The 27158-nt window shown below is 43.3% G+C and overlaps 1 pseudogene; it reads left to right on the top strand.

Moving 5' to 3' along the window:
* The first annotated feature begins 13724 nt into the window (after positions 1-13724).
* Positions 13725-17697, top strand: LOC120796658 (annotated as a pseudogene).
* Positions 17698-27158: the final 9461 nt, after the last annotated feature.

Raw genomic sequence — 27158 nt, 5'->3', positions numbered from 1 at the left:
AAGTGAAATAATGGGGTATTGTTAGCCTCGATTACCATGAATCAGGAAGCAAGGGAAAACAGCTAGCCCCGCTCTCTCAAAATAATTACAATGGCCTAACACCTCCGAAGCTCGATAAAAAACACGGTGTATCATGTGTGTTTAATCCACACACAAACAAAAATTTAAAAATGGGAGTTAAGTACTTGAACTGTTTCTCGATGAGCAACAGTTAACTGTCCGCCCAGCACCTCTGTGCATCATCTCTGGCTGTAACACAGGTTCCCAGATACTGCTGTTGAGCAAAGGTTTTGGTTTAGGAGCCTGTAACCGGCACCATGGTATCAAACCTGACAACCTTATCGTGAAAAGACTCCAGGAAGTTTTGCCCGGCTCTTGTTCGCCAGGGAATAGCTACAGCGTGCTTAAATGTTGAACTGTTCCTTTAGTACATAATGTAATGCCGACATCACTGGTTAAATGTTTTACAAAAAATGTTTTTTTGTAAAAACAGAAGTTGCTGTGTGTCTTCTGGAGTAAAGGAAGGAAAAAGGGGGGGGGCATCTATTGTGTTGTTGTTAACATTGTCTCGAGAACAGTCTCTCTGCTGCAACATCAGTACCGGGGAAAGCCGTCATTATCCCAGGCTCTGTCCTTTTGCTGCATTGTGCCCTCGTGGATGAGTTATGCCTTTTTTCCACCAACATGAAGTTCTTTACTAACAGTATTACAAAAATTGATGTTTGGCATTTGTTAATGGATTCAGAATCCCAGAATATGAGAATTGCAATTGTTATTTTTTTTTCATCCACCCCTGCCTTCCCACTACCTGCCTTCTAATGATTCCTGGTTTTACCAAAATATGACTAAATACACCGCTGCCCCCCTCCCCCCCTTTGTTTTGAGACACACAAATTAGGGAGAAGTTCGACCTTCACTTCGGAAGCCTACCCTGGCATTTTTGCGCAGCGTTAAGTCTGCGTTCGACCCAGATTTGCGTGTTTGTCCCCATGAACCTGACAAGTCTTCATCCCTACTCTCATTCTTCCCAGGAAACTGTCAAGGATCCGACCACTAAACGTCTCTGGAGACCCAACAGCTGCGTAACAAACACTCACCACCGTAACCATGACTTGGAGGAAGCCTGGTGACTATTTGTCCTTTTTTTTTTTTTTTTTTTCTTTTATCCTTCTTGACGGAAGCTCATACATTTGTTTTTGTTGTAAGACAATAACCTGGGGCCATGTGTATTCTGAATGCATGTATCCTTTGAGGGGTTTGATACTGACTCTGACTTTTTACTGGTCTAAACCACTACACACTACAGTTGTTTATGCACTGAACCGATTTCCCCGCTTAGTTCCGTTTAGCCAAGGATTCTACTCACTCTGTAAGATCGGTTGATGCACTTCAGATCAGTATGTTAGTAACTGAGATTTGTGAAAAATCTTTCTACAATTCAAAGTGTGACTTAACCCTGTCAGATTGAACACTCCAAATTGAATGCACTGATTTCATTTAATAATACTCTCCTATTTTGAGAGGAGTCGAGAAATAACGATCCCCGCACATAGTTTTGTGTCCTGTGTCATTCAAATTACACTAACCTCAACCTGACCTCAATTCACATCTTACCCGCAACCTTAACAAGGACCTCAGAGATGACGTTTTGCCAAAGGGACCAGGCTTTGGTCCCCATGAAGAGTACTGGTCCCGGCGAGGTCGGTGATTATACTGGAAGTGGTCCCAAAGAGGTAACAAAAACGCACACACACTCTCACTCTCGCGCCCGCAAACATAACGAGCCTTCAGCTGCTGGCTGTCAACAGACTGAGAGAGGAAAAGTTAAAGACCGTTGGCATTAAACACAGCGTGTCCTTTGGTACACAAACACACATGCACACATAGAAACACAGACGGAGTTGGCATCTGGTTGGAAGCTGTCATGTGAAGAGTTTAAGCAATAGTCCTCTGGTCTTGTGACACACAAGGGAACCAACAATATACACTGATGACTGCACACGCACACATAAACATTCTAACTGACACACATGATCGCAGCCACTCACACACACACACAAACACACACAGAGTAATCTCTGATTCATCAGAGATCTGCTGACAAGTCTCAAGCAGAACAAGTAAGACGACTGCAGCCACTGGCATCCTAAACAGCCACACGCACACTTTGTATACCCTACTTAGGCGAACTCATGCGCACAATAAAGTCTGTTAGATGTCTGTCAACGATGCTTAGGGGAGATGCTTGCACATAACACACGCGCTCGCGCGCTGACAGAGATTGAATGGAGAAGAGGAGGACGGCTGTAAGTGCGTGTGACGTTAGAGATCACCTAGGAGATGGTGAGACCGCGCGCACACACACGGATCGACAAGAAACAGAGCAGAGCCCTGCCAAAGCAAATGAACCCATCTGAAATGCAATCCCCATGGTCTTATAAACACACATACACACAGCCCAGCTGAGCAGTCCCAGTCTCTGCTTTCTCATTACTGCAGATAGATAGATAGATAGATAGATAGATAGATAGATAGATAGATAGAGGATGGGGAGGAGGGCAGGAGGAATGAAAGTGATGGGGTATAGGAACTAAAGACAAGAGGGAAAATATGAGAGTCAGGATGAGACAGGAAAAGAAATGGATAAGGAAGGAGGAAAGGGAGGTGGGAAGGTAGCAAGATGAGAGTGAAGGGAGGGGGAGAAGCCAGGCAGGATCTGCAGACAGTAGAGAGAGGGAGGGATGAGAAGATGATGTGAGATTGTGTTGAAAGCTATATTAGACAGAGCAGAGTGGCTGGCTATATGGCAGGGAAAATTAGTGTGTGTGTGTGTGTGTCTGTGTGTGTTTGTGTGTCGCTCTGGTCGTGGAAATTGGTGTCGGCAGGACCCCAGATGGCTGTTTTCCTGCCTGACAGAAGATAAGAGAGAAAAAAATATATAAACAAGGTAGCAAGATTGCAGGAGGGAAGAGGGGGAGAGAGAAGAAAGAAAGAGGAGAGGTGAGTAAACAGGAGAAGAGGAAGAGAGGAGCGCGGGAGTGGAAGTGAAAAACTGGATATCGTACGGGAGAAAGAGGAAAGGAAAAGGAGAGAGAGAGAGAGGGAAGAGGAGATAGGAGTAAACATAAGGAAAAGATGAGTATCAGAGAAAGGGGGGAGGTAGAGGAGTGGAAGTCCTTTATTGAACTACTCCTAGGGATACACCATATGAGCAGGGATACGTGCTAAATTCCACATGGCGAAACAAACCAGAATAATACTGTTTTAACATCAGTCACCAGTAGAACCATTAATACACTATCGCAAAAATAAGAATCAATCAATCGTCCCTCATCTCCCAGTGTACAGAGAGTTCCTCACACAGTCCTTGTAATGCGGAAGCACTCCAGTCTATCCAGTGTCTGATAAAAGGCATACTCCATCCTGAGGCAAGCTGCCACCAGGCCTTCAGTGATCTGCTCAGGGTCGACACAACCCATATGGATGAAAATCCAGACGGGCGGTCTAGCCAGCCCCCATACAGGTAATCAGCATATGAACACTTTTCCTTCTGGCAGAGGATCTGGCCTAAATAATTACAAAGAAAACACTCCCCCAAACCCTAGAACAACACCATGGATAACTCAAACAAACAGCTAACTCGTGACATTCCAAAAACAGATGCTCCAAAGCTTCCTTTTGTGAACAAAAAAGACACCCGTCCCTTTAAAGAGGATCAAGGTGGGCTGTTTGTCTTGTCCTCCACTGAATTGCTGCCCGTTCATGGGCGTGTTCAGCATGTTCAGGAAACACCAGCAGCCTTTCAGGGTAGATCCTGAGCCAAAAAACCCCGTCCACCTCGACTCCTTAGTCCCTACCAGAGTGTGCAGGTTGAAAACTTTAACGCAGTTCTAGCAAAGAGCCCTCTTCCTCACAGATTTAAACTTGTCTAGGTTGACTGATGGGCTCACACTCATCATCCCACTGGTCAGATTGCCATAGCTCTCAGAGGCCCAGGGAAGGATACCTAGACCTACTGCACAATGTGGTTCAGCAGCTTGCTGGACCTGATGTTGGCCTTCTAGTGATGAGTTGGCTCAGGCTGGACCACAGACTGGAGAATCAGAAACCATACAAAGGCTTTGGAGTACAGAGGCTCCTCATACAGCGACAACCCTGGTATTTCATTGGGCACTCCTGTGGCCTCAAAACCCTGCCTAAGGTTGGGTCAAAGGGTGATGTCAGGCCCATTATTTCCACCTGCTCAAAATGTAGCTGGAAGAAGTGTTTGTCATAATTCCGCCTTAGCAGCACCAAGACAGTGTCCAACCAACTACAACAACAGCCATAAAAAAAGTTTCTAGGCATTTTATAGCCGAAACAAAATTTTCTTAGACTATATGTAAATAAGACCTTGCCCAATTTCAACCAGAGCCAGGTAATTAACAATGCTGCCCTGACCAGAAGAAGGTCACGAGGGCCTTCGGGACCTGCTCAACCAGGCCCTTTGTCCTATCAGCCTTTGCCACAGAGCCAAGGTATCTAAGTTATATGCAACCAGAACTCTACCCCTATACCCCATAACAGCTGGTATAGCAGTCATTTCCATTTAGACAACTTGGCACAAAATGTCTCCACCGCAAAACCCCAGTTTGGTTTCTTGTATTCATCAGTCCCTAAATACACTCCCAAAACCTTCATAACCTCTCTGCTCCACCCCTCCACTCCCCCAGGTGTACAGACTCACTCTTCTCCCCCTTTACCTGTGCAGAGGAGGCGTTTTCACGGGGCCAGGCTGTCTGGAAGTACCTGAACACCCCCTTATTTTGTTTATAAAAACATTGATATCATCTGCATACGTAGAGTATGAAGGACTGTGTGTTTGACCTGAAAGAGAAAGTCCAGGGAGCCTTTTTGTTAGTCTGCACTTTATAGGATCGGGTAGGAGAGATGTAAAGAGGAGGGGAAAGGAGAAATAGGAGATTCTACAGCATCAGCTATGAATTTTGCACATTACACGATGGTCTACATCAGTTATTCCCAACCAAATGTACTTGTACCTCACAGGGGACAAACAAATAGGATTAGATACTGATGCTTATCCTTGGTATATTTGTCACGATAACAGACCAACTATGGTAGTCTGACTGCACAGGGTGTGTCTCGGTTTTCTACCAATGTGAGTCAGTTGTAACATCTATACACCAATCTTTGCGACTGAGATTGCCTGAAAGCTATTTAGCAAAAAAGCCAACCTAAAGCTGAAAGTGATAAATGGTTGATTTGTCCAGTAACTGCCTCTCCAAATGGTAGCAGTTACAAATGAAAAAAGTGACTGAAAAAAAGAAAAAAGGGCTAAAAGTCCATCAAACAATCCATGAAGTCAGCCCACCTGTCAAAGGAATAGGATCTAGGTGTACTTTGACAGTGCCGTAGGGGTAGGACAAAAAAAGGTTGAGATCCACTGGTCTTAACTATGTTTTTGAGATGTTTCCAGTCACACAAAAAACATAAAGAATTCTAAAAGAAATCATGTAATACTTGAATTTCTTTTGGTGTGATAATATGAGCTTTTAAACTGAATATTATTGAATACTGACACAAAAGCAATCTGCACCTTGAATGGGAAGATGTTTATGTCTATAGCCTACATGTGACTGTCCAAAATGTACAGCTTTTCTGCTTCAGTGCACCATTGAGACAATAAAAGCTTGGAGAGAGAGGAGCTGGCCTGTGACAGTGGTCAGGGGTCAAATCCAATCCCAAGATGCTTTGTGGCACAAGCCACAAAGAAAGCTCCCCCGTGTTTTTCTCTGTCGGCCTCTTTCCGGCTTCAGTCATCTTATAAGTTGACCGTTGTCTCACCACAGTGAAGACGCACCATCGCAGTCACGTAGACACACACAGAGTGAACCTCTGAGGAAAGGTGTATTGAGGAGCAGCTCCTCACACAGAATGAGATATGCTGCCATACTTATTTCCTTGCATTGTGTATTTGAGTTTATACACTTTTGTGTATTTCTTTGTAATCACATGTGTAAACATGCACGTGTGGTTTGTGTGTGTGAATATATGTGTGCTTGTTTCAGGGCCACACAGTCCTAATCACATCAGATCAAAGCACTGATATTCAGCTCAGCATGATACTGGGATGAAAAACAAAACAGCTGGATTTTTTTGATAATGGCACTTCACATTAGTGACCACTGACATCACACAAAGTTTATCTTTGGAATTTATTTCACTGAGGACACAGAAACATGCTTAACACTGTCACAGCTAAGGGGTTAGCAAACAGTAGGTAAATCAGAGAGAACGAAGGCCAACTCTGCTGCACCGAAAATAGATTAGAGTGCGGAAAAAAATATCTTTTTCACAGTATTTACTACGTCATACTCAGCTGCACAGTGTCACATAATAAAAAGCAGTAAATATTGGATGGATTTTTATTTTCTGAATTTTTATTTGCTAAAATTTGAATAATTAGTCCAGTCACAGGTTCACAGGTTGATTGATATTGTCTGAGAATAATTTATTATATTTCCTTAATTGATTAAGTTTTTTAAATTGATTAAAAAACCTGGCCTGTGTTGCCCCCAGAAAAAAATTTTCTTCCAGACCCCTGATGTATATTAATATATGAATGTGCAATAAATCATGACAATGCTGTGATTAAGCTTTGGTTGGATTTAGGCACAAGAATGACTTGGTTAGGTTTAGGGAAAGGTCAGAGTTTGGGTCAAATAATTTCTTTTGTAAAAGTTACAGAAACGTGATTTGGCTTAAAATGGCGACTTTGTTAAGGTCAGGGGACTTCAGCGTCACGGTTACAATAATAAATACATGGTTATGGTTATGAAACGTACGCTGTCAACAAGACTGGGTCTAAAACGTCTGCGTCAGCTGCCGTCCGGTCAATTAAATGAGTTGGATAGAGAGTTGTAACTGCCTAGGGAAAGCCCGAACTCGCGCTCGCGGGGCAAAACTGGCGACTGCCTTGTAAAGTTGCTGAGATTGTCCAAAAAGTCGCTAGATTTATTGCTAGGTGCCTGTAAACGCCCCCCTGATGATGCGATACAAACTGTTTGCGCCCGTTCATTTTGAAACTGCAATGGCCAATGGTGTAACGTCAGCATACAGTCACGTGGCGCTCGGCTGACCAATGGTGGAACTCTATCTGTCAGTCAGTCAGTCATTCCCGGACGTTCGCCTTTATAGGGATGGCCCCGCTGTTGCGGTCCAGCCAGAAAAGAAAGAAACCATGTTGACTCACAGCTGAAAACAGGAAACCAATAACCAATTTTTGTTTTGTTGAAGCATCCGTCCACCTTGACCTTCTTCCTGTGCGGACTCTGTCGCTCTATAACGTTACCTGACTTCCCATAAAAATGACTACTAGAAATACAGGTCACTTATGTCGTATTTTGACTCTTGTTGACCTGACTGATGCTGTTGATTTTCTCGGTGGAGAGTCGCCAATAATATAATGACAAATGAATATACAAGTACAATGTGTGTTGGTTGTGTAAGGCCTCTGATAACCTGTCCAAGGTGTTCATACTTATGTGACCTTGAATAACAAGCTGGTCAAGGAAATTCATGAATAAATATTGTAAAAGCACCGTGCAGGCTCCTTCCTTCTGTAAACTGATGCACTGAGAAGCAGATAAAGAGAGGTAAACATAACACATGAAACAACTCGGCCGGTTAATTCAGCAGCAACTACACTCCCAAAACTATTTTTCATGTCACTTTTGTTCCTTGCTATGTTATCCAAATCAATATTGTCCCAGCTACTATCCCCGCCTCTGCAGAAAGCAGCACAGACCACCGTTAAAAACAGACTTCCATATGTAATGGCTGTAAGGCAGAGAAGGAGAGGAGGAAAAATTGGTGCTTTCCCTCTCTTTCCGCGGTGGGTAGATTGCCCTTCACAGTCTAATGAGTTCTGAAGGAGCTGAGCATGAAATGGAGGGAGAGACATTCACAGGCCAGCAGGCTGACTCATAAATAACACACCTGAGAGCAGAGGAGAGAGGAGGAGAGAGGGGGGTGGCCAGAGATAGGGAACCTTTAAAAGTAGTGAAATATAGGCCTGCTGTAGAGTGCAAAATAAGAGGGGGAGAAATAGACTTTTAGCAAATGGAGAGAAAGAGAGAAATAGCTTTGAAAAGGTGAGTCGCTATATACAAATAACCTACCGGTCAAAAGTTTCAGAACAGCTTTTGTTTAACTTTACATAATGGGAAAGTCTCAGTGTTTCTGAAATTAAAGCACAGAACAAATAAACAACTCGAGATGGAATTAATCTTTCTGTTGAGCTAAATTGAATCCAACTTTTTTGACTCCTCCAGCAGCTGAACACACTCGTGCTGTTCTTTCTACAGTGGAAATGAAATATTGCTCAGGAAGTTCATCCCAACACTGTTGCAGAAGTTCCCACGAATGTGTTGCACTTGCCAGGTTGCGTCGCTCTGACCCTCTGTCCGGTTCATCCCAAACCAGCTCCATGGGGTTTAAGTCTGGACACTGTGCTGTTCTTCCATCATGTGAAGCCACCGTCTGGTTCTTTTCGTCTAAAGCTTTGGGTCATTAATCTTGCTGTGGGATGAACCCCGACCAACCAGTCTGTCTTCCTCTGTTACCGGTCTTTTTCTCGACATTATGATGGAAATACACAATACTACTTCCTGCAGAACAGTATTGCCCGAATGATACTTCAAAAGGGTCTGGTAACAGTCTGCTCCAACACTGCCTTGGTACAGACAGAGGGTTTTTGAGTAATCAACAAAAGTTGGACACCTGTAGGAAGTGTTTGCATTAACATTCAAGGCTGCATTTGCTTCCATTGCTGCAGAAACGCTGTAGGTGAACCAATTTCTTGATCCCTGAAAAAGGCCTGTTTTATATAAAGTTTACATGATTTTTCAGTTTTTTGGTGAACACAACTTTTTTTTTTTAACCTCAGGCAGTTTACCTCTTACCTTTGTACTATTTAAGGTTTTTCACTGGCCATGATCTGCTTAAATCTCAATAAAAACTGGAAAATTGGGGCTGTTCTAAAACTTTTGACCTGTAGTTTACACACAAATGCCAAGCACCAACAGTATGTGGCGCGAAAGATGGACAGACTGAGATTTAGTTGCAAAATGTTTTCAGTTTACTGTACAGATGGATCCAAATGTTTTCCTGTCATCATGTGAGTCGACCACATGACTAAAAGACACTCTTTTGGCCACTAGGGGGCAGAAGAACACGGTGAAAAGCTGACAGGACGTAGTTGTTACTGCTACAATTAGCATTCGTTTAAAATCATGTCTTTCTCCGCCCGAAGACTGTAATATCAACATTCGCTCTCCTTTTAGTTCTGTTTTGGTTCCTGAGAAAAACAGCCGCGCAGAGTTCCACTTTCTTAACTGGCTGTTTTTGTCAAGCCTAAATAACTATCCCATTTATTATCAGTGTTGCAAATCTGTGTAGAACTGCAGTACTGGGTACATTTTCTCTGTGGGAAAATCTGGCACCTTCCTGTTTTTAAAAAAAAAAAAAAAAAAACTGACAAGTTAATTTGATAGACACAAAAAATGCACAGGGGTTACACTGAAATAAAGGTAGTTTTTTTTGGTATATCCTGACAGGGTGACATTTTCAACATACACGGCTCTTTGTAGGGACAGCACTGAGTTTTAGGTAGTTGTAATAGCGCGGAGGAAGACGGTAAGACGGAAGTATCTGTATGAATGCACACATAGATGTATTCAGTGCATTCAGACAGGAACACCTGTGTGCATACAGAGCGAGCAGGGAGAGAACCAGAGACAGGGGAGCACCGGTATCTCCATAAGTAGTTTGTCTAAACGGACGTACACGAATGCGTGTTCATATGCATGAACGTAGACAGACAGAGGTAGAGCGTGGAAACTGCACCGCTTACGCTGGGTAGTTTACATATAGCCAGGAGGAGCGAGAGTCGCTGAGGCAGACAGAGCGGCAGACAGCAGGTCAGACTGAGGAGGAGCATGATGCTGCATACAAACACTCCGCAGAAACCCTGGGAAAGAAAGGAAAGTAGGGCCTGGTTTCATTTTCAAGGTGGGCAGATAAGCTTTAAGTGATATGATATACACTATATGCACATGTACACGTACATACTCAGTATTTCAACGGCCATAGTATCGTGGCAGTGCAGCAATGATTCGGCGTGCTGCTGGAGTGCAGCATGTGTTTCAAATGCCTGTCACTTTGTTTTCTCCTTAAACATGGTCACAGTCCCTCCGGCGTTGTTAGCGTACTAATTATCTGAATCCAATCGATTTTAATCCAGTGTCGTTTTGATCTTCTTGACAGTACACATTCACTGAAGAGGTCGGAATGCATGTTGGAGCCGCAGAAAAGCATGTATATAATGTAGCCTGTGTTGTTTGCAAACACATAATTAAATCAGTTTTAATTGGGACTTTATTTCGTTTCATTTTTAATAAAAATGAGCGCACAGCGCTGCGTCTGTGTTGTATTTCTGCTCACGCTAACTGCCCGGCTCTTCTTCTCTGCTGCTAGTAAAGTAAAACAGATGTACCCCAGCTGTTTTTTCTTTGTGCTTGTTACAGACCTACCGATGCAGAAAATTCTAAAGCAGGTGAAATAACTTTTTTTTGTCTTGCCAGTGTGCGTTATAGAGTCCTACTATCTGAATGTTTTCATTTTTTATTTCATTTGATGCCATTCAAGAAAAAAGCATCTGGACCATAAAATTGCAAGGTCACATAAGTTATGTTTGCGATTCCGGGCGTGATGAATCACTGTTTTTGCCTTTGATTTTTATAACATTAAACATTATCTCACATACAGAGGCTGAGGTGATGTATACACAAGCACTGTGTGTGTTGTGAGTTGTCAGGTGACAAAGGGACGACTGATAGGAAGCACGTGGTGTTGCATACACATGGGTCTTATGATATGATACGATGACATGAATGGTGACCAATTAAGAGGCAGCTAAATACACCAAACATTCTCTTTCTCATGCTGATTTTTTTTTTTTTTTAGCTTTTGTGAATTGTTTCATCTCCGGGCATAAGGAATAAAATTCACCTGTCGGGAAAAGCTTGAAAAGTTTGCGTCAAAATTCTGTTGAAGTTGAAACGTTGAATTTTTATTCAGTTCTTCGTTCATTTTTTCCCATCTTCTGATGATGCCGATAATATAATACCAGCACCTAGTATTGGCAAAATGGAAGAGGGTGTTTTTTGAAAATATTTGTAATGGTGTCACTAAACCAAAATGATTGAAGTATAAAATCCGGTAGTCCTCATAATCATCCCTCCTTTTCATTCCTCTTGAGTGAAAGAAAGCAATTAATGACCTCTCCAGCTCCGTTCCATCTTTTTGATTTCTCTGCCGTCACAATCGCACAAAGGGCCAGGCGAACGGAGAGAATCAGCGCTCAAATACGTTTCTTTTTCCCTCTCCCCACACCAGCACAAAAAGGGCTGTATGACATGAATGAAGGCCTAAATGAGTGGAAAAGGGTTGAAATGGCTCGAGAGAAAGGGAGAAATTCGAACCGAATGACGGGCAAGGCAGCGAAAAAGACAACACTGGCTCTCAGCCGCTGGCTAGTGGCTAGGTGCTTCTGCCAGGTGCTTGTTCATGTGAACGGCGATATGTGGACTTTGAAACCAAAGTGGAGACACAATGAATAACACGTTAGTTCTGGTTTTTGTGAAATTGTGTGAGATGCTTCTGTGCATTTGTGTAAGTTTTGCAGAGTAGGATGAGCAAGGTACTATTTTCTTTTGTACATTTGGTGTTTACATTTCTTATATTTTAAGAGATTGTCATCACTAGACAAATGACAGCTTTGGTTGTTCACTCAGTTACACTGACTTACTGTATCTTCACATTTTCCTGACAAGCGAACTCTTGTAGTTGAGCAAATAGGGTTGCCATTGTGATTGTGGACTTGTCGTTTTAAAAAGTAATACCTTCAGTTTCTGTCATGAGGACACGTTCTCTGTGTCTCTATCCCTGCCCATCCTGTCCACCAGATGCTGTCCGAATTTCCCGCCTTTCCCTGTCCCCTGATCTCCACGCGACACCTGCACACATGCTCCTGATTCTAACACGAAGCCACTCCTGTCCCTCATCTAAGCTACACCCGGCCACAGTCACGAGTGTTAACGCCAGATCATCTATTTTGTCACCATGGCCATAGAATCTTTTTGTCATTCTGCTGATTTATGATTCCGGCCTGTTTTTGGTTTTTGCTTTTACAGCTTTTTTTCTCGGCCACAGAACTGCTCGTACAGAACCCCTAGTATATGACATGGTGGAACATTTGGAAAAAAATGGATGCATTGGTGTTTCCCTACGGGATTGCTATGGTAAAGTGTGTAACGTCATGTACTGACAAACATTGGTGGTGCTAGGTTGAGGCTTGATAGGGTTACAGCCCCACCTCAGCCCCACCAAGAATCTCCAGACGTTTGACGTACAAAATCCTGTCCGATGTCTTGTATGCAGCAGACGTTTCTCTTAGTTGGCGCCCCCCAGTTGCTATAACAACCATCCATGCAGTTAACGACGCTCATGTCACTCAAGATGTGTTTACTGAACTGTTTGGGTCAGTTTGCTTTGGCATGCTAACAGCTTGTTAAAATGCACCATTTCCCCTCTTCAAATGATCTTCGTCAAGAGGAAGCCGTAAAATGGTGAAAATGCGTAAGTGATCAGTCCTTGTTGGGTTGTTGGGCAGCCAGCAGCCAGGGGAAGGTCTCTGGTGCCCAGCCTTGAAAAGGTAACCCTGCAAAAATTTCATAACCGCCAAAGGAGCTTTATTCAGAGCTGGTATGAGCAGGACTCCTGGCTGGAAAAATGTATCACTAAAGATGCAACTCTTTGTAGGCATATCTGTCGGTGCGTTTGTCTGTTTCCACATCTTCCCGTCATCTGACCGCTCTTTGGTTCTATCTACCGGTATCTATCAGTGTGCTGAATATCATTTAGGTCATTCTTAGCGAGAAGTACTTTTGAATCATCAAAAGTGTTTGCAGGAGGCATGTAATGATTGAAAAATTACTTTCGAATGCTACGCATCCAAGCCTAGAATTTGGTATTCCTGTCTTTACTACAAACATCACAGCCCCACAAACAAATAATTAAGCCCCCAACTTGCCCCAGGAAGTGTCTTATTCGCAAACCAAGAAGTAACTAAACGGACCAGAGGGTAGAGTCAACTGTTCCAACTTAACCAGTGGCTTATAATAGTAAAAGGTTAAGGAATAGTGGTTTGAAGTAGGTCAAGCAGACTGACAGGTATGGGTATCTGCGTGTGTGTGTGTGTGTGTGTGTGTGTGTGTGTGTGTGTGTGTGTGTGTGTGTGTGTGTGTGTGTGTGCGTTCTGGCTGACCAGCAAACTGAAAAAGAGGGAAAAGAAAGAGGGACAATTGAAGATGGTGAGAGGAGGAAGGTTTGCAGGATTTAGTTTAAGTGGGTCATGTAACGAGGTGGATTGACAGGAGAAGGTGGGGGGTGATGAGGAGGGGGGCAAACAAAATGAGAGAGGGGAGGGAAGGTGAAGTGACAGACAGGGCTTTTCATGGCTATCAGAGAGGGGTTATAGGAAGGAGGGGGAGAGGCTGATAGAAAAGGCCGTGGGGGTGACAGCAGTAAGGGAGGGGAGGAGATGGAAAGGTGACAGGAATACTTGGGGTGACAAGAGTGGATGAGGGTGAGGGAGGGAGAACATGACAGAAAGGGGCTACAGGGGGTGTAGCCGCAAGAGGGAGAGACAGAGGAGGAGGCTGAAGGCAGGGAGGCAGAGCGAGAGAAAGAGTGGCAGGTGGGAGGATTACAGGAGGTCAGGAGAAAAGGTCACAGGAAAAGGTCAGGGTGGAGGGAAAGGTGGGAGGGAAACTGTAAGCAATGACACCAAGAGGGACGGAGAGAAACAGAACGCGGGAGCGGAAGAAGGATATTCCAGCTCCAGCTGTGACACCACTCACCTCCTGTGATCTCTGTTTCTCCCTCAGCTACCAGGTATGTTCGTGTGTCTGCCTGTGTTGAAAAGTTGTTGTTTTTTTCCTCTCAGCTCTTAGGTTGTGTTTGGGAGCATGAGAGAGGAGGGAAGGCCTCCCAGGACGCTTGCCCTATTGTAGCGCTGGTGGTTGTCAGGCGGTCTAGAGCTCGGAGGCCTCTCCCAGAGTGATGGGCCTCCAAAGCAACCTTTCCAACAAGCCGCCTGTCAGTCAGCGTTATCTCTTCCAAATGACGCCGAGAGGAAGACTCACAGAAACAGTGAACTCCTGCAAACACGATGCAGATAAAAAGTTGTTTTCTTTCTTTCTTTTTCTTATACCAGCCCCACACAATCAAACTGGGATGTCTACGGTTTGATTATTTCAACAGTTTCAGTTTTTCTGTTTTCTTCTTGTGACTCAGATACTTTATGGAATTTCCTTAATATGAATTATTACAAAAGTGATGGTCATGGTCATGGTCTTTTTTTTTTCTTTTCATTTTTTCCTCATCTCAAAAATTTTAAATATATAAAATATCATATTCATCAAGTGTCAGGCACTACATAATGGCTCATTTTCTTCTTTTAATCAGTTCAGTGTGTTTTGCTGCAAATGGCAGTATTATCATTTTTGATCATTTGAATGAGATCTCTTATTTTACTGGGATGTCTATTTACTTAACTGAGTCACAGTAGCAACTATTGCTTCTTGCTTATCAAATGACTCTTTGTATACAAGGAGAAGTTCATCTATCGCTTTTTAAACTTTACAAAGATCTTTGTGGTATTTAAATGTTGTCTGTTTGCTGATAAATGTTCTAGTTGTTAAAGTATTGAACCAAAGCTGGGGAAGAACTGCGAACTAAACACATACAGTACATACATTCAGCAATCGTGTGTGCTGCATTTTTCATCGACAGTTTTTCTTTGTTTTACCACTATTAACATGTAACACACTGATCTGATAAATAAAGGGGCACCGCAGAGTGTGTCTTTCCTTAGCCAGGATCTATTATTTCTAGTGATTCCCTCCTTCCCCTGTGATCCTCCTCCAGCTCTCCACAGCTTTGCTCCACCCTTGTGCTCAGTCTTTTTCTTTTTTGCCACTTTGTCTGTTGGTATGGTATGTGTACGTGTGTGTATGTTAAGACAATATGCACAAGGACTTATGTATTTTATATGCTGGATTCTTTGTAGCTTGTATTAATTTCTGTGCAGGTGTGAGAGCTTATGTGGGTCTGTACAGATGTATAAAATATGTGCATATACATGTTTGCACTTGTGATCTTGTGTGAATTTGCATATTTGTATGTGCTGCAGGTGCAAACAAGTGTGAGGGGTTTTGTGTGTGACCTATTAATGCCACAGCTGTCTCTGCAAGCAGAGAGCTGACTGCTGCATACAAATGATGTCAAAGGGCGCAGAACATGCCAAGCAATGTTGATTAAAACTGACGTTATAAAGATAAGCTTGATTAATTCTGCCACCTACTACAGGTTGACAGCCGAACAAATATTGCTGGTTCGTTATGAAACGCTGCCAAGAGGGAGAACTCACCACCACCAATCCATGTTTGATTAATTCCGCCAAGAAAAATGTATTCCTAATTTTGCTCCGTTTTTGCTTTGCTGGTGTAGATTCCTGGTAAAACAGCCTTATAAACCATCATATTCATCATTTGACTTTTGACATGGCCATTACGTGAGTAATACTCCACCATATATTTTCTAGTTTGCAAGAACAAGCTTGGCTTGAAGATCCACCAAGCAAGGATGAAGTGTCTGGCATGAGCGGGAGTAGCACAACGCACGGGTGTCCAACCTGCTGAGACACAGGATGTGCCAGGCCCAGAGTCACCCCATAGTGCTCGGAACCGTGGAAGCAGTTTGATGAAGATGTCAACCAAAGGGTGACATTGGAGGTGGCGTTGTGAAAGGGCTCAAAAATGTGCTGCCTTTTTGCAAACCCCTACAAGTTCACCAAGGAGTTGCTGGCGTAGAAGCGCAGTGGCAAACTGCTCTAGAAGACATAGACCAAAATCTGAACAAGACATGCAGAGACCCTGAAAGAGAGCAGGAGTTGGGAGAGTGCAACATCCTAGTAGACCCCCCTGGACAAGATGTGCAGTTGAACATATCAGAGCTGCATCTTAAGGAAGTCAGAGATGTCGTCCGCAAAGCAAGAGCAAGCTCTTCTCCAGGACCAAGCAGCACCTCATACAAAGTGTACAAGAACTCATCCAAACTCCTGCTCCATCTATGGAAGATCCTGCGAGTCGTCTGGAGAAGAGGGAAGATCCCAGAACAGTGGAGAGTGGTTGAATGGGTGTGGATCTCGAAGGAGGAAAACTCCATCCAGATACACCAGTAATGCATCCCCTCCTTGCTGTGTATCGAGGTGAAGATCTTCTTCAGTTCCATTTCAAATCAGCAAAGAACAGCTATATCGATACATCAGTCCAGAAGGGTGCCAGGCTGTTTGGAGCACACCATTGTGGTGACACAGCTCATCAGTGAGGTCATCAGGGAGGTCAGAGGTCACAAGGGCAACCTCTTAGTGGTGTTCTATTTCCAGGACACTGTTCTCCCTAGCCATGACCACTAAGTTCTGCTTAGAGCCCAGAACGAATTCCCCTCGATGGCAACCACCCATCAGGGCATTCATGGATGACCTCACAGCCACTACAAAATCAGTTCCAGGCTGCCGGTGGATTCTGCAGGGGCTCGAAAGGCTGGTGGAGGGGGCCCGGATGTGTTTCAAACCAGCAAAATCAAGATCTATGGTGCTGAGGAACAGGAAGCTGGAGGATAAGTTATTGGTTCTATCTCGCAGGCACAGCCATTCCAACCATCATAGAAAGCCAGACAAGAGGTTAGGGAAGGTGTTAGACAGCTCTCTGAGGGATACAACATCCATCCAGTCAAGTCTGGCCTACTGAGGAAGTTCAAAGCCTGGGTGTATAAGCATGGCATTCTTCCCAGAATCCTGTGGCCCCTCCTTGTCTATGCAGGTCCAATTTCAACAGTCGAGACCTTAGAAAGGAGGTCAGCAACCACCTCAGGAGATGGCTGGGGCTTTCAAAGAGCCTGAGCAGCATCACACTCTTTGGAAAACACAACAAACTGCAACTGCCCTTCAAATCCTTGTTGGAGGAATTCATGGTGACGACAGCCAGAGAAGTGGTAGAGTAAAGGGATTCAAGTGATCCGAAGTGACTATAGCAGCGATCCAAGTGAGTACTGGCAGGAAGTGGAGGGCAGAGGAAGCTGTTCAGGAAGCAGAGGCAAGGTTCCAACTCCCCAAATGAAAACCACCAGAGGGAAGGATAGGTGCCACCTAGTTCAAGAGGGGATGAGAGCAGCAGTGGAGGAGACAAGAACCTGCAAGGCAGTGGGAATGGAGCAACAGGGAGCTTGGACAAGATGGGAGAATGCAGTCGAGAGAAAAATGACCCGGGCACACTGTGCTCCAAGCTAGGAACCCTGGAGTACATCCCAAGCTGCCGCACAAAGGAACGGTACCAATGAAGGCATGATCAGGTCCTGAAGACCACTGCTGAAGCCATCAGTGTAGGAGTTGAGTGGGCGAAGCGGTCCCGACCCTCCAAGCAGGCTTTCGCCTTTGTCAGAGCTGGGGAGCAGCCAAACGTCTGCAGGCACCCTGACCTAAGCACAGGACTGGCAGCCGTTGGTGGACAATGAACAGCAGCTCAAATTCCCCAACCATATTGCAGCCACCACCCCTTTTTTCAACAAACCTTAAGGTTAGCCAAATTTGTTTTAAGAAAAAGTACAGTTGTAAACATTCATTGCAATTTACAGACTGATTTCCTGGTCATTTCAGGTGCGCTCACTTTCAATTTTACCTCCAAATAAAGTGGTTTAGATATTTTAAACATTTGGCCCATTTACAATGTGTCTGATGGTCTCCTAAAAACTGCATTCATATAATATTTAATGGCTTTGCTATTACGTTTTCCTCATGTCCATACTGGCAGCAAAGAGATCTCTGTCTAAAGCATTTTCAATGTCGGACAAAATCCAGTCCTATTTCTGTCAAAACGTTATTCTGAAATTGTCAAATCTAATGGATACCTTCCACAGTTAGTCTTTTTAGTACCAAATGTCCTCTGTATCTCTGCAGACAGTGTTTTGCTTTCTGAGCTGCTGTCAACTAATTGTACCAAAAAGATCCTACACACCTCTACTTTGGCATCGCATTGGCAATCGGATGCAAAATCATGACATGCTAAGTCTTTTAATATGAAATATGAACGCCATTCCTAGAAAAACTGCGCTGCGTCTCATGCCATGGCTGACTCTTTCAATCTTGACCGAGAGAACAATCTTAACCAAGTGCCTAGAGTTGCCAAACATAACCGTAAAAAAGGTTAACTGTGCTTTATTCGGCACAAGCGGATATTGTAGTGAAAACAAATTAAATATTTTCAGTGAACATTTTGTAGATTTAAAATGTTTCCTTATTGTGTTGACTTGAAAAACATAATCTGTGTGACATTATCTGTCTTTCAAAACATATCTTCTGTTGTAAATTACTGTTAGAGAAATATACATTTTATGAGAAAGGGTGGCCACATGTTTCTTTCCATGTTGGACTTTGTTCCAGTGATGTCACCCCTTTCCCTGTTTTTGACAATCAAAACCAATAGACAGAATGACAAAAATACCGAGAGCAAGACCCAGGTCGTAATAACCTGGAATTTTCCTTTAATAACATGGAACAGAACTCATAAAAAAAGGCTTCAAGTGCCACTGCAGCATAGGTCCTCAGGTAAACGGGTAATGACCTACAGTAGCTCTCTTCTCACAAGATGTTTTATCTTTTTTCTCTGAAAAGTACTCAACTCACAACCTGAACACTGTGTGCAAGTGAACCTCCTTCCAGCATGGTGTAGATTTTTAATAAACCAGTGTTACAGCACCATAGATACCAGAAGCGCATGGGTACACACCCACTCAGAGGACTCGAACCCACAGCTCATAGTGCACCCTTACCTGCTGAGCCCCAGTGTTCATCACCGTCAACTGTAGGATTATTAAAAAAGCATTCGCATAGAGCTGCAGGTATCACAGGCCCAAAGGTGCACGCCCACTCCGAGGACTCGAACCCATGGCCAGATGCACAGGGTGAACCTTAACCCGCTGAGCCACTTGGCTCCTCTGCAGCTGAATGTGGGCGTTTTTTTGGTTTTTTTTTGTTTTGTTTTTAATAAAGCAGCCTTATAGCACCACAGGTACCAGAGGCCCTCAGGTAAACAGCTAATGAAATCCCTCTCTCCCTCTTGAACTAAATCATCCAAATAGCAACCGGTACCTCAGGCACAGAGGCAGACGGATGGCAAAGAACCAGGGAGAGACAGAGGGAGGGAGGGGGAGAGAGATGTGGAATGAACGGAGAGGAGTGGAGGGGTGCGAGTGTAGAAGGGAGACAATAACGTGAGTTGGGGAGAAGGGTTACAGAAAAAGAGGGAGAGAAATTGAAAGTGTATGTCCTTGTGTGTGTGTGTGTGTGTGTGTGTGTGTGTGTGTGTGTGTGTGTACTGTTAGAAGGTATTGTGGGGCACCATGGAACAGTTACATTATATTGTATACCTTAAACATCTCTCAGTGCCATAAATCACTACATTAACAAACCTCACTCCTGAGATTCGCAGCAGGTGTGCGACTGCTGTCATGAATCGAGCCTTTAAGGTGAAATAGATTTTCTTTCCGCTTGATGTGACTGCAACCTGAGCCACTACCCGTTTCCACAGACAAACAGGCCTGAAAATTTCGCTTCATATCGGTCATTAGTTGTGGCTCGATGGAAAGTTTTATTTCTAAGTCGAGTCAATATCTTAAATTGTCGCCTTTGTCAGAGTTTCTGTTTTTTGCAAGAAATGGGGTCCTTATGCACGAGAATGAGATAATACTGCAGAGGTGAAAGAAACCATTGATACATATATATTTAGGGATATGTTCATAGATTCAGTACAATGGCCCGGCTGTCTCTATATGTTTTTCTGGTTTCATGAAGTAATTTGCCATTGTTTTTAGCCATTCCAGCGGCATGGCTCTAGGGATGGCAATGCCAGTCGGTCAAAAATTTCAATTTGCCCGATACTCTTGTTTATCCCCGGACACCTACAAAACTAATGTCATTCCCATTAGCCTCGGCTGTATTGTTTAGCTCCAAGCACAGCTGCGCCGTAATTTGCTGCTTTGTGTTTATTGCACAAAGTTAGGAAGAAGATTGGAGTTGCCCTTAGGTGAAGGGGCTCGTGGTATTTTTGTTTGATTTCTGTTAAACTATTTCTATAGTCTTACGTAGGGCTGTCACTTTCTCACAAAAGTCAAGTTTGTTAATTCCACATAATGTGGTAGAGTTAGAATGGTTTTGTAAACCCACAACGTTATTTGCCTCACCGAGCGACAGCGAACAGGTAGCACTAAGTCTCAACCTTTATTCAACTCCAGTTTTTCCATCTATGGTGTTGAATCCAAACTGCTCCCACCCAACTCAGCATAACTGGCTGGTTGACTCCAGTATCAAAGGAATAGTTTGACATTTTTGGGAGCTACGCTTTTTCACTCGAAATGATTTTGATAGCACTCCCATGTTTGTCCTGCAGGTTCATGGGTATTGTGGAATTTAAATCCATCCACTGTCCCAAAATGGCAAACAAAACAGGGTTTCTCAGAAAGTTGAAATAATCAAAACTGGTGGCCATGACGTAGACCGATGGGCTCGTTACATCATCTGAGAGAGAGTGTTCAGTAACATTAAGGATGTCGCTTAAAGAAAAAAACGAAAGGGGAATACAGAACGGGGAAAAACACTTCTGAAACCAGCAGCCCCTCCTACTTCACAACTCTATATCCCACATGTTAATGGCAGTTTAAGTTACAAATAAGAGGGAGAGACAGTCCTGGTCTGTTAATGTCCTTTGAGCTGTTTTGTTTGACAGTCCTGTAGCAACATCTCCACAAGTACGGTGGTGATGTTTGTTGAAAACGGTATACGTGCAGAGCTGTGACCAAACAGCAGACAGGCAGGGAACTGGCTGCACATCAGAAACTGGACTGGTTTCCAAACTGGACACCAGTTTCACCGCTCACTGCCGTTTAATGGTACCCCCTTTTACTGCAGGTTTGGGGGAATTTTGCTTTTGATTCCACGTATCTCTCTATTTTGGTCCTAGTTGATTCTGTCCGAGCCTGCACCAATTAGCTCTTCGGATATCTGACCTTTCGATTTGGATGTAATGTGTTTTCACTTGGCTTCAGCAGGAGTGGCAGTTAACCTGCTGTGGTTTTCCACTGCCGATGAATGAATACAGTTAATACCCATTAGTACTACGTAGTTCAATATTTAAGTTTCAATGAAACAAAACGCTGGCAGGACTTTGAGTTCGTGGAGCTGAAAGTTGGAAAGAAACCAGAGATCAGCTGTTAATTTGATGAGGCTTTATTCCGTCTCTTACTACTATTTACTGTTTTTCTGCTCAACAAATCCTTTTCCAAGATAAGACATGATCTGACTTTTCGTGCAAATTGTTTGATTCTGTTTGTTTGGGTCTGTGTTGTATTTCATTTGTTCTACTGGATTGTTTACAGTAGATACACAGTCTGCTAGGTAGGATGTGACAAGGGCCAAAACCAGTGAGCTAAAGAAGCAAATCATTACATTTTGTTTTCAGGAGCCGGATTTTGAAATTGAACCAGAAACTACATCTGACATCAATTTAACCAGCACAGTTTATTACAAAACACTGTTTTATGGTTTGTTTCCCAGCCTCCCTTATGTATGTTGTCGCCTCCCCTGCTCACGGTTGTTACAGCCACCAAGGACGTTGACGTTTTTGGTCCCATTTGTTTGTTTGTTATTTAGCCGGAATATTTCAAAAACATGATAACCAATTAAAAGTAAGTTCCGGGGGAAGCTTGGGCCACTTTTCGAGGAAACAAACGATTTGAGTTTTTGATGTTGACCCAGGATTCCTTAGCGCTAATTGAGGACATTTGGACATGAACTGTGGAACTTCCGTTGTGAAAAACATGCTGGCATACAGGACATGTATGTACCTGTGATTGTGTATCACTATTTTTATTTTAATGCAGATTATAAAAAACAATAAAACTTATTTCATAATTAAGATAAATGTAGAAGATTTTCCAGCATCTCTCTTCTATCTACTTTCTTCAGACGATTCGTCAAAATCATTAATTATACCATCGAAACAGTCAAGTTGGATATGAGAAAGTGTTACTAGAAAAACTGACAACTACCTATTTTACGGTCACATCGAAAATTACCGCAGTGTTTATTCAGGTGAGTCCAGGTTGAGGTCTTTCCTCTCCTTTTCCGTCCCGGAATAGAAAGCCAGAAAACATCACCACATTAGATTCGGTCCTCCTTCAGGGGCTCCCTGCAAATTCAGGCATTGATTACAGCAAGGCATGAAATGCTGAACAATATATCAGCGTTTGACTTTACAACATAAAGGGGCCTACTTTCCATTCAGCCCACGTCAGATGAAAACGGCAGGAGGCAGACGCGTCTCCTGCAGCACGAGCCCTCTGCCTCCTGAACCAGCCTTACGCCGCTACCCGTCTGGGTCGAGACTGATGACCAGTTTCTCTAAGTCAACTTAAACGGAGTTGGTCCCACCTTACTGGTCTTTCCTCCCCCTGCTGTGGCACAGAATTAGACTTTGACTCACTGCGTCTACAGACAGAGAGACGCCCAGGAAAATGTCTTTTTGTCTCCGGAGAGTGACATTGCCTTACCTTACATTCGTTCCTTTTACATTTATCCTTTAACCTTAACCTTAACCATAACCATGCCTAACCCTAACACTGACCATAGAAAGACTACTAAAATGTCAGGGTTTACCTTGTGTGGACCAGCTTTTTGTCGCCAGATTGGAGCTTAACGTGACTGTGTGAACAGACTTTTTTTTCCTTACAACACGATTAATACGCTATAATAGACGCACACACAAATAAATCATTTCTTTCTCATTTTTAAAGAAACATTTAACTCTATTACTACTTGGCTTTTAATTTCCTACCTGTTCTACGTATTCTGCTACTTGTTAGAACAGTGGAAGATAACTCGATGTGGCTGACAAAACAGCCTCACAAGGTCTATTCAGTGTCTGTTCTAGAGCTTTCGATCATGTCACACTGACTTCCTCGGAGTGACTTCACATTGACCACGGGTTGAATTAAGACCCGGGATTTAGATAAAAGCCCGTGATGATGTGGGTGCACAAGGTCGTGTATGTTCCATATTGTTGGCGAGGGAGAGACTTTAAAATTCGGCAGCGAAACGGAAGTGTAACCTTTTTTTTTCTCCGGAACCCAGAGCAATTTGTGGAAAAAATAGTCCCACTCCTGTCATGTAAGGACCATTATATTGGCCCACAACCCATTTTGTTTACTGACCCATAGTAAAAGGATCCTTTTAGCAGAGAATCGAAAAAAACAGACCGGACCTTGGACTGTGGGAGCACAATGTTGGCTGTAAACCAGGAATGAAGGCTTCATTTGATGTCACTTTTTATTGCTTACTATGTCTGCTTTGTTCATCAGAGGAGCCAGCCCTTCAAAGCCTTTTAGATTTCGACCAGGCCTGCTTAGACTCTATCCATCTGACTTTTATTTAAGTGCAAACAGATAACATCTGCAAGTATAAATCCACCAGTAAGGAGGAAAAAACTCAAGTGGCCAAGGGGGGGGTGGGGGGGACAGACACAGACTGAAGATTGTCTTCAAGGTGAAGTGCATTAAAGAATCTACAACGACTTTCTCTGAATGACTTTTCCTGAATGCTGACATTTCATTATTCAGGATATATTAAAAAGAAAAATTGTATAAAAGTCGGGGACACGTCTTCTCTTTTTATGAATCATTCATGAGAGATGACATGTTTGCTTGTTGCTTTTGCCTCATTTTATCCTTACATTATCAAATAATCGATCAATGTTCATTACTCTATCTGATCCATATTCAGTCTACATTTATTTCTTATTTGTCTTCAGCAAATGGAACTGGCTCAGGGTCACATGGCAACAGGTGGCTGTGCATGTGGTTGTACCGGTGGTTGAGGAATGGCCATCAGCTGACTGCTGGTCGATGACTAGTAGACGTGGTGATTCTCTTAGTTCACATGTTAACACCTGACTTTACTCCTTTTGACTGACAAAAAAATATTAGCCAACAGTATTGATTATCAATTCATCTTTTCTGTTATTTATTCAGTAGAAATGTCCACAAAAAAAAACACTCTCTTCTTCCAGCTTCTAAAAATTCCAGGATTTGCTGCTTTTCTCTTTTTCTTACATCCATGTAATTCAATCAACCAGCAATAAAATCAACTGGGCTACGTCCATCACTCTATAGCGGTTGCTTTATTCATAAGAGTGTACCTGCCGGCATGTCAGTAAATTGCCTTGTAGAGCGTCACAACACGGTGAAGCTGTTTGTTGGTATGTACGCACGGAAATGCCTTCACCAAACCTACATATGTTGTACTACTACCTATTCAAACCCTACCCCTTATGTAGATTTGTTCTTATTAGAACTGTTTACTTTTCATAATGGGAAATAGGCACAGCACTGTGACGACACCTTTAACTCATTGAACTTTTCTGAAATGACTGCACTGTACTGTAATTGTACTTGTTTCATGTCTTTTTTTTTTTTAATTATATTTGTTCTTATTGTGTAAACCGTGGCACTGCAGGAAATGCAATTGTGCTCCCTGTATACTGAATATTAAATATGGAGAGAATGACAATAAATTCTACCATGTACGTAGTAGTAGTTACGTGAAGACTGTTGTTTCAATAAGTTTGGGGCAAATTCAATTGAAGTCTCAAGTTTAATTAAATATAACAAACGTTGTATTGAGTCATGCAGCTGCATCGAGGCAGGCAGCATTTCTTAGAACCTGCTTGAACATGAAGGCTGACAAACGATACGACGATTTCTTATTCTGTTTATTGATTTTCTTAATTCAAGCACACTCTAGGTTAAAGGCCTGCCTGTGGCTGGTTTATTTTTTCGTTGCTCATCCAAGTTTCAGGTCTACAGTTCTGGAGATCAGTGAATCTGTCAGACACCAACTGCAATCCAACAGTTCTCAGTATCAGAACATGGAGAGCGACTTCTTTCTTGTTCGTCACCCCACTCCGCAACGCACATGGATGTAGTAATGATATATTAAATAAAAGAAAATACAGATTTCGCCTTTAATTGTGTGTCAAGGAAAAGGTGCCAAGTTTAAATAATGGCCTGGTTTATAAACGAGGTATTGTAGATGCTCAGCACGAGGTAAGCTTGCAGCAGGTTTCATCAGAGAAATCAGGAACAGTGCCACCACCTTGTTTTCACTTTTTGAAAGAGGATCCAGGTGTGCTGGAGGAAGAAACTGGGTTTCGAAGGCCTCATTTGCAATCACACTCAAGATGTAAACAGGTGAACTAGTGTTCATTGTATAGCAGAATGTATAGCTTGGGATTCAGTGGGTTATGCCGTGAAATTCTCTGCGCTCAACGCATTCTCCGTGCAGAAGCCGGATTAATGGATGCGATGCAGGAGAGATGCGTGTAACTGACGACGAACTACAGTGAAATGATGTGCTAGGTGTTGCAGCCGTGTTGCCGTAGCGACCGTAGTAATTGTGACGTGAGCAAAAGAGGAAGTCAACGCAATGTTGTTGATTTTCCTCTTTATCCATTAACATTCCACAACCTAAACCACGTGTGTTAATACCGTTACCACGACGGCAAAGGTCGGGCGCGCCTGCCTCCGGTACACCCCGTGTGGGTCGGATCCAGGGGCGGGGACGAGTGACCTGTGCGGTCGTCTGGGTCAGAGGACTTCCTACGATTAACGTAGCAACGGCCGGCTGGGCTGACAAAGCAGCACACTGATAATGACACAGCAGAACAGAGCAGCTACACGTCAGCCCTCTCCTCCGGGCTGGAGGACTTGTTGTGATTAACGCGTGTCAGGAGACAGCAAAACAAATGTAGCTGAACGCTATAAAACAGATCAGACAACAGAAAAGAAAGAGAAGCAGCCGCTTGCGCTTTGAGAGCAGAACGCTGACAGGAAATCAGAGACCGAACGTGTCGCCACTCTAAGCTATGGTTTATTCCAATTTCTGGTGCCTGCTGCCTTGTTTTGTTTACACACTGTCCAATCACATAAGGCATGCAGTTTCTAACCTCGCTCGCACAGTGTGAGCTTTTCCTCCTCCTCCAGTTTAATGTGCTTTCTGCTTTATGTAAACAGACAGAAAACAAATGTCTAAATCTGCAGAGGAGAGAAAACCCTGAGTGGCCTTGCGCAGGAAGGAATGCAAACACTCAAACACACTGCTTTTTTGGAGCGGAGGCTGCAGTCAAGTTGACTGCTGTGTCCATTAACAGAACAATAGTTACAAAACATGAATGAGTGTCTGTCAGACATGACGAGTCTTTAGTGAAGAGACCATTTGAAACCATTATTATCATTATTATCACAAACTCTCTTTTTTCACTTTGGAATTAAATATTACATCTCATTTCATTATAATCATATGAAATAGTGATTAATCAATCTACATATTTTAAATATTACAGCACTGTGAAAGGGGTCACATGTTTTTTTGTGCGGGTAGGGTCCCGTTGTATTGCTCGCGTCTCCAATCCGTGTCTGGGTGCGTCTGATACCTGACATGACTGTAAAGTGAAGGGAGAAAATTACACCGTTGCTCTTTTTGACCGGGGCTTTTTCGTTAATTGGTGGCAGGAGGTCAGCCATGTTTTGGATCGGGTCTATTCTCACGTCTGTTTTGGCCCAGACCTGGCTGTCCTCAGGTCCCTTTCATATTGGTTTCTTTTTTATGTCATTTTATTTCATCTTATTTTATTTTAGGAATTTAGGCACATCAGGTTCAGGTGGATATTTTACATGGGCCTGTTTTGGATCAGGTCAGTGGTTTTTTGACCCATAAAGACCTCTACATTACAGAGCTGTTTAGCTTCTTTTTACACCGGTATGTACTGCCTCCAGGAAACAGCCAGCTGCCCGCACTCCGAACAAAGCTTTCACCTTCTCTCACCTACTCGCCTTTTATATGTTACCACCCTAACTGCCGGCCATGTAAA

Source organism: Xiphias gladius, chromosome 11, assembly GCF_016859285.1.
Source record: "Xiphias gladius isolate SHS-SW01 ecotype Sanya breed wild chromosome 11, ASM1685928v1, whole genome shotgun sequence".
In the NCBI taxonomy this organism is placed as follows: Eukaryota; Metazoa; Chordata; class Actinopteri; order Istiophoriformes; family Xiphiidae; genus Xiphias; species Xiphias gladius.
This window is presented reverse-complemented; position numbering and strand designations above follow the sequence as displayed.